The sequence below is a fragment of the Alosa pseudoharengus genome, unplaced genomic scaffold (assembly GCF_046254945.1).
Source record: "Alosa pseudoharengus isolate Yale_2024_CS ecotype anadromous, Long Island Sound unplaced genomic scaffold, YU_APseudo_1.1 YU_APseudo_1.1_scf_1, whole genome shotgun sequence".
Lineage (NCBI taxonomy): Eukaryota > Metazoa > Chordata > Actinopteri > Clupeiformes > Clupeidae > Alosa > Alosa pseudoharengus.
In genome coordinates this window covers 22,300,976-22,314,309 of record NW_027468564.1, presented here as the reverse complement: position 1 = coordinate 22,314,309, position 13,334 = coordinate 22,300,976, and the positions used below count along the sequence as shown (strand labels likewise).

General features: G+C 42.9%; 1 long non-coding RNA gene and 4 other non-coding genes across 5 annotated transcripts; all 5 read right to left on the bottom strand.

Annotated features, from left to right (window-relative positions):
* Positions 1-4,548: 4,548 nt before the first annotated feature.
* Positions 4,549-12,593, bottom strand: LOC143123242 (uncharacterized). Its single transcript, XR_012986811.1, has 6 exons — positions 12,506-12,593; positions 8,741-8,775; positions 6,488-6,564; positions 5,794-5,908; positions 5,245-5,359; positions 4,549-4,947 (listed from the first exon to the last, which is right to left on the bottom strand). It is a non-coding gene; the product is annotated as an uncharacterized LOC143123242 (long non-coding RNA).
* LOC143137853 (small nucleolar RNA SNORD60) lies at positions 5,096-5,176 on the bottom strand. Its single transcript, XR_012990120.1, has one exon. It is a non-coding gene; the product is annotated as a small nucleolar RNA SNORD60 (small nucleolar RNA).
* LOC143137845 (small nucleolar RNA SNORD60) lies at positions 5,621-5,701 on the bottom strand. Its single transcript, XR_012990117.1, has one exon. It is a non-coding gene; the product is annotated as a small nucleolar RNA SNORD60 (small nucleolar RNA).
* LOC143137837 (small nucleolar RNA SNORD60) lies at positions 6,044-6,126 on the bottom strand. Its single transcript, XR_012990111.1, has one exon. It is a non-coding gene; the product is annotated as a small nucleolar RNA SNORD60 (small nucleolar RNA).
* On the bottom strand, positions 7,527-7,607 carry LOC143137825 (small nucleolar RNA SNORD60). Its single transcript, XR_012990102.1, has one exon. It is a non-coding gene; the product is annotated as a small nucleolar RNA SNORD60 (small nucleolar RNA).
* Positions 12,594-13,334: the final 741 nt, after the last annotated feature.

The following is a 13,334-nucleotide window of genomic DNA, read 5'->3' as shown; positions in this document are numbered from 1 at the left end:
TGATTACACAGAGAAAGACATTCACATATTAAGACCCACATCATCCAAAACGCCAGCTACATCTCCGATTTGCCTCCCACCTTGTGTAATGTAATGTAGAGAACAAAACATATTCAATTAAATCTGTAGAATGTTAAGTCTTGAATAATGTCCATGGCCCCCCTCCTGGAACCTCATGCCACCCCAGGAAAAAATCTCTTGATCCGCCCCTGTTAACACTTACCTTTTGCAATATTCACAAACAAATTCCTAAATATTTACCTTAACAAGTAGGCCTACAGGTATATAACTCACCTTATCAAGTAGGCTTACCGGTATATAGCTCACCTTATCAAGTAGGCCTACAGGTATATAACTCCTTAAGCATTTCGCTTGTTTTACATATAGCTAAACTTATCCGTTTGCTTGATCACTAAAAAAATACATGGGAAACTCTGGGTCCCAAAGCCAGACCAGTTAAGAAGCACTGCTTTACATTAAGTAGCTTAAATCACCTGTCATTTACATTACATAGTTTAAAACCCCTTAATATTAAATGTAGTTTATATCCCTTTTCCTTTTCATTAAGTAGCTTAAATCACCTTCCATTTACATAACATATAGTTTAAAAACCCTTAATATTAAATGTAGTTTATATCCCTTTTCCTTAACATTAAATATAATTTAAATCTCCTTCCATTTACATAAATATAGTTTAAATCCCACATTATAAATAAATACGATGACTAAAATACATTGTTTTAATAAACCATTGTCGCGTACATTCAAGAGACAGCACTCAAGCACACCAATGCAGCGTTATGTGTCTCACATTTGCATTCATTTCTTTAGCACACACTTTTAATCCGAAGTCCCATCCATGTCAATTCACCCTTCGCTAAGCCACACCCAAAAACCGCCACAGGCCAATCAAGGCTTAGCAACCAGTCACTAGGCACGGGAGGTCTGACAAGCTTTTCGAGTTTTGCCATGTTAACCTGTGGAGACTGAAGACCTGTGGGTCATGAAGGGCACTTATTTGGATGTGTGGTGCCCTAACCCACGTAAAGACACAGTAAAATAACATGTTACATTATAGAAACATGATATAATTGACCGATCCCAAGCCCCGCCCCCTTTTACTATGTCACAATGAGGACCTCGGTCAATTTTGAATTTTCTAGTGTCCATTCTGTAGGACAATACGCCGGTTATGCGAATGCTATAATGCTTCTTTTGCGAGTAGCCTAAGTAACTAAATAACTAAAGAGCTCAAAAAGGTTCAACGATAAGCCTGGGATACTTGTAGAAGTGACATCCGATATCCTGACCGTGTGAAACGTTAACACACATAGGCCTAACTTTGCATAACTTTGGATAGGCTGCTACTTTTCAGTAAAGAAATCTGAGTGTGTACGAAAATGTTCCCTTTATTTGTGTTCATAACTACACACAAAAACATAACTAAACCTGGTTTCCACTGTTGAAAAGTCAACATAAGCCTACGCAAAACATTATACCTACCTTGCAGGAACTGAACTTGCACATTCATACGATTGGAAGACGCGAAAAAGGCTACCATTAATCACGTATCACAACAAGAATACTTTATAGCTTTGCTACCTTGTCATGTTTAACTTGGGATAGAAGACTGTTCACAGAAATAAGCTAATCATTTTTTGAACAAACGCAATAATAGCCTACTGCGATGCATTATTGATGGCTGAACGAGAGATAATGTCTTCTACAGATCGAATGATGTGCAGATTCAAAACTATGCGCTATGCAGTCTCAAAATCTCCAATATTAGCCTACACCTAGGCTACTACATTGCCCACATTTAAATTAATTATAGCATAAGCGGGCACTGATGAAGTCTAGTGCAAGACAAACCACGTCTGCAAACTGCAGATATGTCATGCGTGGTAGACCTAGCCTACTACATTGCCCACGTTTAAATTAATTATAGCATAATGATGAAGTCTAGTGCAAGACAAACCACGTCTGCAAACTGCAGATAGCCCATGTCATGCGTGGTATGGGTTTGAACTCGGAATGGTTTCTTTTCAATACACTTCTATCATGTTTATTTGAACTCCTTCTAAAGCAGCCATTCAAAATAATAAGTAGGCTATCGGCCGACTGAAGAGAAGCTATCTCTCCACCTCCCCAACATGAGCTGCTTAACAAGCTAGTGACTCTCCCAAGTTGCGTGGTAACTTGGATCTGCAGCACTTGGTCCCATCTTCTATTAATCCTCAAAATATGGTTAATTTTGTTATGGACACGTCAACACCATATGTTTGCACAGACCTGTTTATTGAATCAGAGTCACATCTGTAGCAAATAAGGTAAACTACCTGCTTGTGATAACGGGCTAATTGTTTATCCCCAGTTAACATGCATCCCATTAAGATCCACGACACCGGATTTGTTTGTCCTCAATTTGTGGTGTTCCACCTCGTTGATGACAGCGGACATTGTGAATGTGTCCTTCTGCATACTGAAGGCCTTTCTGACCTGTTTTTTGAATATATCAATATTACTTGACACCCAGAAATCCTGCATGCACTGTTGCACTAGGCTAAATGGGGGTGCTGCGTCCCTATGTTGAACACGCATTCTCGCACACTTTCCTGCAATCTTGTCTTAGATCGACTTAGCAACAGTAACTATGGGACTGACAATGGGAGGAGGGGCTTGGGATCGGTCAATTGGTTATATTGTTCTAACTATAAAAAATGGCATATTGCATGATATTTCCGTAAGGTCCGCGAGATACACGCTTCACGATAACGGCAAGAAGTTGTTAACAGACGTTCACCAAGATGTATAGCCCATCAGCAATCTATTAAAAACTAGATGTACCGCAGAGCGGTACAAAATATGACCGCCGCCTAGTCCAGCACATTTTTTCCACAAAAATAAATCACGCTGAAAGGCCTATATGATTCTGTCTCACTAAATTGCATTATCCACACTCAATTCTCACTGGTATCTGCTAGACAACAAGTACCAAAACATGATTAGTTCATAGATTTCACATGTAAAATTCATTTTATACAACCCCACTCCTATCTTGCCTGTTCATAATTCTGAGAAATTCTTGAATTGTGTGCATGTGTGCGTGCACACGTTTATGTTTATGTCTCTGTGTGTGTGCGTGCTTGTGTGTTTGTCTGCGTATGTGTGTTTGTGCATATGCATGCATGCGTACATATGTCTACTGTGTGAGTATGTGTCATACGTATGATTACTGTGAATGTATGTGTGTGCGTGTGCACATGGAATGGGTTAACATGACCCCTGGAGGCAAACATACAGAAAAAATTGGTCATCCTAGGCCCTACGGTTCTCAAGATATTCACAGAAAACTGTGTCTGCCCTACCCTCCTTTTGGGGGGTCCAGTCCAGCGGGGGGGCTACAGATCAAAACGAAAAATGACGGTTCCATGCTATCCATGTGGGGTTACATGCCCACCAAGTTTCGTGTACCCCGGTCTTTCAGTGTCCCAGGAATCCTTGTTGGTGTATGGTCACTAAATGTACACATAAATTATTTTATTGTAAGGCCCCCCATGAACGAAAGTTCACGAAACTTGGCATGCATTTGGAAGGTGTCATAATGATCCTACACTTTCATGCAGTTTTGACCATGTCAGCCAGAGATATTGTGATGAAAACACCTAATTTTTTGCTTTTTAATTTTTAACTAGGTGGCGCTATACATGAAATAAGTGGTAATGGGATGGGTTGACATGCCCCCTTAAGACCAACATACAAAAAAAAGGTGGACCTCCTAGGCCCTACGGTTCTCGAGATATTCACAGAAAACTGTCTCCGGCCACCTACAGGCCAGTTGGTGTATAGTAACATAAATTAATTTATTGTGTGGCCCCCCATGAACGGAATTCCACGAAACTTGGCGTGCATAGAGGGTGTCAATGATCCTACACTTCCAATTGTGTGCAGTTTTGACTATGTTAGGTCACAGATACCTGCGATTACAACACCTCATTTTTACTTTATTGTGTTTAACTAGGTGGCGCTATACATGAAATGAGTGGTTATGGAATGGGTTGACATGGCCCCTTGAGATCAACATACAAAAAAAAAATGGTCCTCCTAAACCCTACGGTTCTCGAGATATTCACAGAAAACTGTGTCTGCCCTACCCTCCTTTTGGGGGGCCCAGGCCAGCGGGGGGGGGGGGGGGGCTACAGATCAAAACAAAAAATGATGGTTCCATGCTATCCATGTGGGGTTATATGCCCACCAAGTTTCGTGTACCCCGGTCTTTCAGTGTCCCGGGAATCCTTGACGGAAATTTGGACATGCAAAAAAAAAAAAATCTGACTAACCCTATATGACCGCCGCGCAGTGAAGCGGCGGTCATAATAACACCTATTTGAAGTACCATTCATGATATGTTGTCAAATATTGAAGTTGTGGGAAGTACATAGCTTAAATGGTATGTTTCTTTTGTCCCCCATGCCTGTTCCATTCATTCTGGCCAGGAGAGTCGAATGAAACAAAACTCACATTCGACTTCTGCTTAAATAACTCATGTTTCGTTCAGAGATGAAATTCCAACTTTATTTGACAGAGGACAGATGTAGGTTGGTAGTGACAAAATATTAGCTTTCAGTGCGGTACGATGTCTTTGTAAATGACATTTCATTGAAAAGTCCCCGTTCTCCCCCTATGTAATAGACGTGCAGGGTGCTAAAGCTCATCAGGCATAGCAACAGTAACTAAGGAGGGCGGGACTTAGCGAAGGGTGAATTACATTACACCTATTCAGCACACACACTTTTAATCTAAAGTGACATACATATGTCAATTACATCACAAGGGCCAGAACGCAACTGGCCAATCAGCTTCCTGCATGTAACCACTTCAGTCTCTACCCAATCAGCTGCTTTCCTCTCTGCTGTGGAACGCAGTCGGTAGCCCATGGGGCGTGTTCTGTTGAGAAAAGATATCAGTCCATTGAGGCCATGTACACCAGAACGAGAGTGTGTGTGTCTGTGTGAGACCAGCCGAATGAAAATGTGTGTGTGTGTATAAGTGTGAGTATGTGCATATAAGTGTAAGAGTGTGTAAAAGTGTGTGTGCGCCTCAGACAGAAACTCCTAATCAAAGGCTGCCTCAGCAGCTCATACGAGGTGTCAGAAAAGTTAAGTCATCACCGGCTCAGAGGTGTGTGTGTTAATGAGTGTGTGTGTGTGTGTTAATGAGTGAGTGTGTGTGTGGAATACTTACAGTGGGCATTTCCCCAATCACAGTGATCCTCAGCAAACTCGCATCCATCCTGTTACCGGGGCGACGGGACTCTGAATGGGACCTCTGGGCAAACTATCCACTGTAACTACAGCAACTGTTGGGATACACACACAGTCCACAGCATCCTTAGCGCGCATGTTTTAGCGTGTGTGTAAGTGTGTGTTAATGTGTGTGTGTGTGTAAATGTGTGTGTGTAAGTGTGTAAATGTGTGTGTGTAAGTGTGTAAATGTGTGTGTATATAAGTGTGTGTGTGTAAGGGTGTGTTTTAAAGTGTGTGTAATAGTGTGTGTGTATATAAGTGTGTGTAAGGGTGTGTTTTAAAGTGTGTGTAAGAGAGTGTGTAAAAGTGTGTGTGAGCCTCAGACAGAAACTCCTAATCAAAGGCTGCCTCAGCAGCTCATACGAGGTGTCAGAAAAGTTAAGTCATCACCGGCTCAGAGGTGTGTGTGTGTGTTAATGAGTGTGTGTGTGTGTGTGTGTTAATGAGTGTGTGTGTGTGTTAATGAGTGTGTGTGTGTGATACTCACAGTGGACATTTCCCCAATCACAGTGATCCTCAGCAAACTCTCATCCATCCTGTTACCAGGGCGACGGGACTCTGAATGGGACCTCTGGGCAAACTATCCACTGTAACTACGGCAACTGTTGGGATACACACAGTCCACAGCATCCTTAGCGCGCATGTTTTAGCGTGTGTGTTAATGTGTGTGTATATAAGTACGTGTTTTAAAGTGCGTTTAAGAGTGTGTGTAAAAGTGTGTGTGTAAAAGTGTGTGTGAGCCTCAGACAGAAACTCTTAATCACTAGCTGCTTCAGCAGCTCATACGAGGTGTCAGAAAAGTTAAGAGTCATCACCGGCTCAGAGGTGTGTGTGTGTGTGTGTTAGTGTGTAGGTGTGTGTGTTAGTGTGTGGTCTAGAGTTACACAAGACACAAAGACTCAGAACATGTTTTGAGTTTGACTGCACAGTTCAGACCCAAGCGCCAACCCACAAACTAGCAGGGCCTCGCAATGGGCGCAGGCCGACTAACCAGGCCGGCTAACGAGGAGCACTAACCAGGCCGGCTAACGAGGAGCACTAACCAGGCCGGCTAACGAGGAGCACTAACCAGGCCGGCTAACAAACTTGCAGCACCTCACAATGGGCGCCTGTCTGGCTACCAATGAGGCTAATCAGGCTGGCTAACACAGAGGCTAATGGTGCATTCCATTTGTACTCACAAGTCGTTTGTCCAAGTTATGAACAGGAAGTTGGGGGGGGGGGGTCTTCTGGTCAAAGCAGCTGATTTCAGGCAGTTCTGCAAAACATTCAATTTGGCACGACACATTACTAGGGTCTAACACACACACCACATAATCAGCAGCGTCTCACACAGACAGAAGATGAAGGTTCCTACTAGTGGCCTCTATATAGGAATTAAACAGACGCATATTAACACTTCTACAAAGGGCTTTGAGATTCTACAGACGCATATAGATAGATAGATACTTTATTGATCCCCAGGGGAAATTCAAGGTCTCAGCAGCATAGACAACACATACACATTCTTTAACAGCAGAAAGAGTAATTAAAGTATATAATATAAAAACACAACTAAGCAATAAGGACAGTAGAATATAAAGAATATGCTAAATATACTAAAATACAAATTATAATAACTAACAATTAATCTAAATAAATTCTAGAAACAGTATCCACATAGTGGTGATTAATCAATCAGAGGCACTTGCAATGACTGAGGCAGGGACTGAGCCTGTGATTCTCTGTGCATAGTAAGGTATGGTAAGGTGCTCTAAGGTGCTCTGTGTGAATGAGTGTCATGGTGATAGTGCAATGGTGATAGTGGTCATGGTGATAGTGCAAATGAGTAAGTCCAACAGTGCAACAATGCAGAAATAAAGTCTATATATCTATATATTTAACTATTAGCATATTACCACTTTTACAAAGGACTTTGAGATTCTACAGACAGCATTAGAGATTCTTGTCATAAGTGTGTGTTAGCATGTGTGTAAGTGTGTACAAGTGTGGTGTTAATGTGTGTGTGTGTTTTAAAGTGTGTGTTTAAGAGTGTTTGTAAATGTGTACAAGTGTGGTGTTAATGTGTGTGTGTGTGTTTTAAAGTGTGTGTTTAAGAGTGTTTGTAAATGTGTGTGTATATAAGGGTGTGTTTTAAAGTGTGTGTTTAAGAGTGTGTGTAAATGTGTGTATATATAAGGGTGTGTTTTAAAGTGTGTTTAAGAGTGTGTAAATGGGTGTGAGCCTCAGACAGAAACTCCTAATCAAAGGCTGCATCAGCAGCTCATACGAGGTGTCAGAAAAGTTAAGTCATCACCGGCTCAGAGGTGCGTGTGTGTTTGTGTGCATCTAAGGGTGTGTGTGTGTTTGTGTGTGTGTCTAAGGGTGTGTGTGTGTCTAAGGGTGTGTGTAATTTAGAGCTAGACAAGACGTGAGTCAGTTCAGTGTCAAGGCTAATACCCATGAGGGGGCTAGCGTGTCTCGAGGCTAATGAGGGGGCTAGCGTGTGTCGAGGCTAATACCCATGAGGGGGCTAGTGTGTGTCGAGGCTAATGAGGGGGTTAGCGTGTGTCGAGGCTAATATCAATGAGGGGGCTAGAGTGTGTCGAGGATAATGAGGCTAGCGTGTGTCGAGGCTAATACCCATGAGGGGGCTAGCGCGTGTGTCGAGGCTAATACCCATGAGGGGGCTAGCGTGTGTCGAGGCTAATGAGGGGGCTAGCACGTGTCGAGGCTAATACCCATGAGGGGGCTAGCGTGTGTCAAGGCTAATACCCATGAGGGGGCTAGGGCTAACCCGAGGCAAATAGCGCGTGTCGGGGCTAATGAGGGGGCTAGCGTGTGTCGGGGCTAATGAGGGGGCTAGCGTGTGTCGAGGAGCGCGTGTCGGGGCTAATGAGGGGGCTAGCGTGTGTCGAGGCTAATGAGGGGGCTAGCGTGTGTCGAGGAGCGTGTGTCGAGGCTAATGAGGGGGCTAGCGTGTGTCGAGGCTAATGAGGGGGCTAGCGTGTGTCGAGGAGCGCGTGTCGGGGCTAATGAGGGGGCTAGCGTGTGTCGAGGCTAATGAGGGGGCTAGCGTGTGTCGAGGAGCGTGTGTCGAGGCTAATGAGGGGGCTAGCGTGTGTCGAGGCTAATGAGGGGGCTAGCGTGTGTCGAGGCTAATGAGGGGGCTAGCGTGTGTGTCGAACCCGAACCAGTAGGCCATGGCTGAAGTGCCCTTGAGCAAGGTACCTAAGCCCTCACTGCTCCCCGAGCGCCGCTGTTGTAGCAGGCAGCTCACTGCGCTGGGATTAGTGTGTGCTTCATCTCACTGTGTGTTCACTGTGTGCTGAGTGTGTTTCACTAATTCACGGATTGGGACCAAATTTCCCTCATGGGATCAAAAGAGTATATATACTATACCATCCCAGCATTACCTGTGTGTGTGTGTGTGTGTGTTACATATGCACTCTTACCATCCCTCAGGCAGACTCCACAGAATCCAGTCCATCTGGAAAACACACACACAGCATTTTAGACACACAGGGGCTTCACACCATTTAAAGGCACATTATGCAAGATTCACCTTTATGAAGCCAATTTGGTGGTAAACAAACTTGTAATAGGCGAATAGTTCACCTAGCATAGCTATACAGCATAGACTTAGCAAGTCCCTACCAAGAAAACCAGCCGTGCAACTTCCAAGAGTGGCGCCCCGCCAATCCTCACGAGAACCGTGAAACATCACCTTGTCAGTAGATATAACTTTGGAGATAGTTTTTCTCTGTTAATCCTTCACCTCCACAACAAAAGCATTTGCATTGCGTACAGGAGATATAAGTCGCGAGAAGTTTGCTATTTCAGTGTTTCCCCTAGAAATTTTTCCAGCAGCGGTGCTGTTGATCGTAGGAAGCCCCCCCCCCCCAAAAGAGAAAAAAATATTCCTGAAATGGTGACTTTTTTGGTGGATTTTGTGAAAGAAATGGACAGATTGAGTTACAAATTATGACATAACCATCAACACAAGCATTCACAAAGCATGATTATTGCAGTACTTGAACAGGATTATTCATGTTTTCTTTCACCTTTTTCATTTACATTATTAGTAATTAGCCACTGTACAACGGTACACTGTAGGCCACTGTACAAACTATTACTATTTAGAATATACAGTGCTGTGCATACATTAAGACATTTATTTATATAATAACATTTGTTTATTTACAATGCATGATACATTAAAAAATAATTTTTGTCCTATTTTTTTTTTTAATTAAGGCATTAAGACAAAAGGCAAAGTATGTTTTTTATTCCTCCCTTTAGTCAATTTCAGCATGGGTGTCTTAACTTTTGCACAGCACTGTATAAACTATATAGACTTCTCTTTCATGTCATTATTGGTGTTGTGCAAGTCGAATTGAGTGCCTGTCACTTTAATGCCGTGACGCTTGCTTGATTCTCACGGTTTTAAGCTAACTTAGTAGCGTTGTTGTGCATGGTGCATATGTGGATGAAATGAAATATGTTTCCCATGTCATTTGGTAAAAATAAATGCTCAAAAACTCTAAGAAAATCTATCTTGGATTACAGCAGATAAGTGTCTTGTATCATATCTATAATTTTGGTGAGCTCTACAGGAATTACAAACTATCTCAGATGTAAATGGTTGCGTATCCTATTACTCAATTTCAATTAAACCCACCAGTAGGCTAGCTAGACCTTAGTTTCACAGCCTAGGTATTAGCAACATGGCTTGAAAGCATTGCCTGTATCACAAACAAAAACGAAACAATGCGTGGAATTTATCGTGGAATAGGCTACTGAAGGCTACTAGGCTACTCTCGCTGGCGTGTTTAATTTGGTTCCTTGGTTAACATAATGTAGGCTACGTTTTCTTGCACAAAAATGCGTCTGCTAATAAACTTAAACAAAAACACAAACAAGCGTGATCTCCTGTGGAATCCTGACTGCGCCTTCAACGTTAGCCTACTATTATTCGTTGACATGAAACCTGAACGAACGGCAGCTGTTCCTGAAGTTCACTTAAAATCTCAGCACCACACAAGTAGGCGAACGCCTATTCAGTATTCACATACACAGCACCACTGACGCCTTATTTAAAATCTCAGCACCACACAAGTAACGCCTTCTTCAACCACACAGCACCACTGACGCCTAATTTAAAATCGTTTTAAATGTCGCCTACAGATACCGATGCTATGGACTTTGGGCTGTGCTACAAAAAACAGTGCTATGAGCAAAACAGCTTAACAGCCTACATCGTATCCAGTGGCGATTGCTGCTCTTTGGAACAGGGGAAGCTCTGATAAAAATGGTAAATTATTAAATTAATATTATTAAGGTGCTATATTGTTCTTTGAGGGCAAAAAGTATCCCAAACAGTAGGCTATAGAGTTGGCATGGCAGACATGGCATGTAGCCTACACACGCTACCTAATTTAGCCTAAATACACAACTGGAACAAAAGCAAGTCACAAACTCTGTAACTCCACATTACGGTTTTATTTACAGTATGCTATTTACAAAGACAAATAGAAACCGACTGTATTGCTCCCAAATTATGAGAATTTGAGCTGTAACTTGCCTTGTCTCTCGGCTTCACCTGCCAACACTAACGTTAACGCATCCCTGCCTTGAACTTGAACCACTTCCTGTCAGATCGCGACATATGCTGTCAATCAAAAAGAGTCCAGCCTCTATAACGGTTCCTCCAATCATCATACAGAAGCTCGGCGTCCGGGCCATCCCACTGTCCCATTCACTCCCAGAGACGCCGGGCTTCCCTGGAAATGACGATTTTGTGGCGCTTGTCCAATAAACGTGTAGCTTTTCTGCACTGAGATCAGCCCACTCTGTAGTGCCATAGACCTCTCCAGAATATATCCCGCCTCCTAGCTTCCGTATCCATCCAACTTCCGGGCGTGGATTGTCTATGGGAAATAACATGGCGTTTTGAAAGATCGTACCTGTCAAACTCTGTAGGTGACAAAGTAGAAAAAGCTGCTGGGCAGATTGGCCTACACACTTCTGCCATCTAGTTTCCACTGGATTTTTTGATTTTCGGTGCCGTTTGAGTAGTATAGTCTATAGTATACTACTTAAACGGCACCGACAATCAAAAAATCCAGTGGAAACTATATGGCAGAAGTGTGTAGGCCAATCTGCCCACCAGCTTTTTCAACTTCGCTACCTACAGATGTTTTACCGGTATGATATTTCAAAACGCCATGTTATTTCCCATAGACAATCCACGCCCGGAAGTTGGATGGATACGGAAGTTACGGAGGCGGGACTTATTCTGGAGAGGTCAATTGAAAGCCAGTGAAGCCGAGCGTCTATGGGTTTTTTGCATGGTTTTTTGATAGATCGTGTTGTTACAGCAATGTATTACGGGTGCGAAATCACGATAAATGACCGGCAAAACCTTATTGCTGAACAAACTAGCCATGAAGTTGAACATTTTTTCAGCATGTTCTAGTTGGAATAGTAGGCTAGAAGCTAATGTAATAGTGTTATTTGATGCGATTTTCCGTGATATTTTAGAGGAGGCTGAGCTTCCCCTGTAGTCTTAGAGCAATCGCCTCTGATCGTATCCAAGTCATTCATGCGTGTTTCCCTTTTCTTATCCAACTCAAACATAGCAGGCCTAAAAATATTTAGCACACGAAAAGGTAGAAGTTGAAATCCGAGAACACGAGGTTGGCTCCACCACGACCACATACTGTGGAGATGAACGGCGACCACTATTCTCCAGCGGCCACAAGTCACGGCTTAACGTTATGGCGGAAACATACTAAACATCGTGTTTGGTGAAGTTACGTTACCATGGTGTGGCATAACGTCAGTTAACGTTAGGGGCTACTGATGTCACGATGTAGCGTGGCATGTTGTTCTCCCATGAAACTGTGCAATTAAGTTAGCAGCTACATTCGAAGTTTTAACAGGACTCAAAACGGAGAACGTTAAACCACGCGGTCTAGATAGAGATACTTTATTGATCCCCAAGGGGAAATTCAAGATCAATGTCTATGGGCTAACGTTACTGGTCCAAGTTTGTAACTGTTAAACACACTCCCTAACTTTAGTTCCCTGATGACATTGAATGTGAGCCAGTGACTTAAACATTACCACATTAGGCATCTCGAGATTCTCGACAGCGACGCTCATCATCGCATTAATAACAGGGCAGAAGGAAATAGTTGATAGAATGCGTGAATTACCTGGAGCGCGAGGTCCGGAAACTGGACATGGCGAAGAAAGCACATCGTCCTGCCTGCTAAACGCACGCACGTGTCCACTCCGGTTCAACAGCGAGGCAGGAAGAGACAGGACAAAGCTGCGCTGCTATTTTAAAGTTGATCTATGAACAACTCAACTGCGCAACGCCTTATGGGATTTGTAGTTCATTGCTTCGTCTTCATTTCCTATCAGTGTTTCCTTCAAACTACTAACCCCAGAATGCAAAGCTGGGTGACGCTACATGTTTTTATTTTATCAATACTGCGCAGACAATGTGCAGATAAAAAGATATTGAAAGATAAAAGCAGAGCCCTTCTAAGGAGAGCCTCCCCACTCTCTATTAATCCCATACAAACCGAATTTGGCTGCAGTTCACCTAGATGGCGATCGCGGGCGAGTCCAAAATACATGGGGTCCTATGGAGCTACATGGCTACATTTGTTGTTTTCACCTATTTAACAACTGAAACCCTCAGATTTTATTTTATTTTTCGCAAAATGGATATGGATTTTCAATCAAAAGTGAAATAATCCGGGAGTCATGTCCTTTCGTTTTCTTACAGGTTAAGCAGTTGTGACCCAGGCTGTGCTAGCATCCAGCTAATGAAAGCCGATTGGCCAATGAAGGACTCACGACTGATTACGACCGAAAAGTCTGATTTATGACACCCATCTAGAGAATGTGAACAAGCCAAGCATGTTAAGGTGGACTCTTGATGGACATCAGTCTAAATTTTGTTTTTGTTATGAGCAACTTTTGGATGTACTCATCTCTTCGTATAGACATGTGCATATTGTTAAAATAAACTTG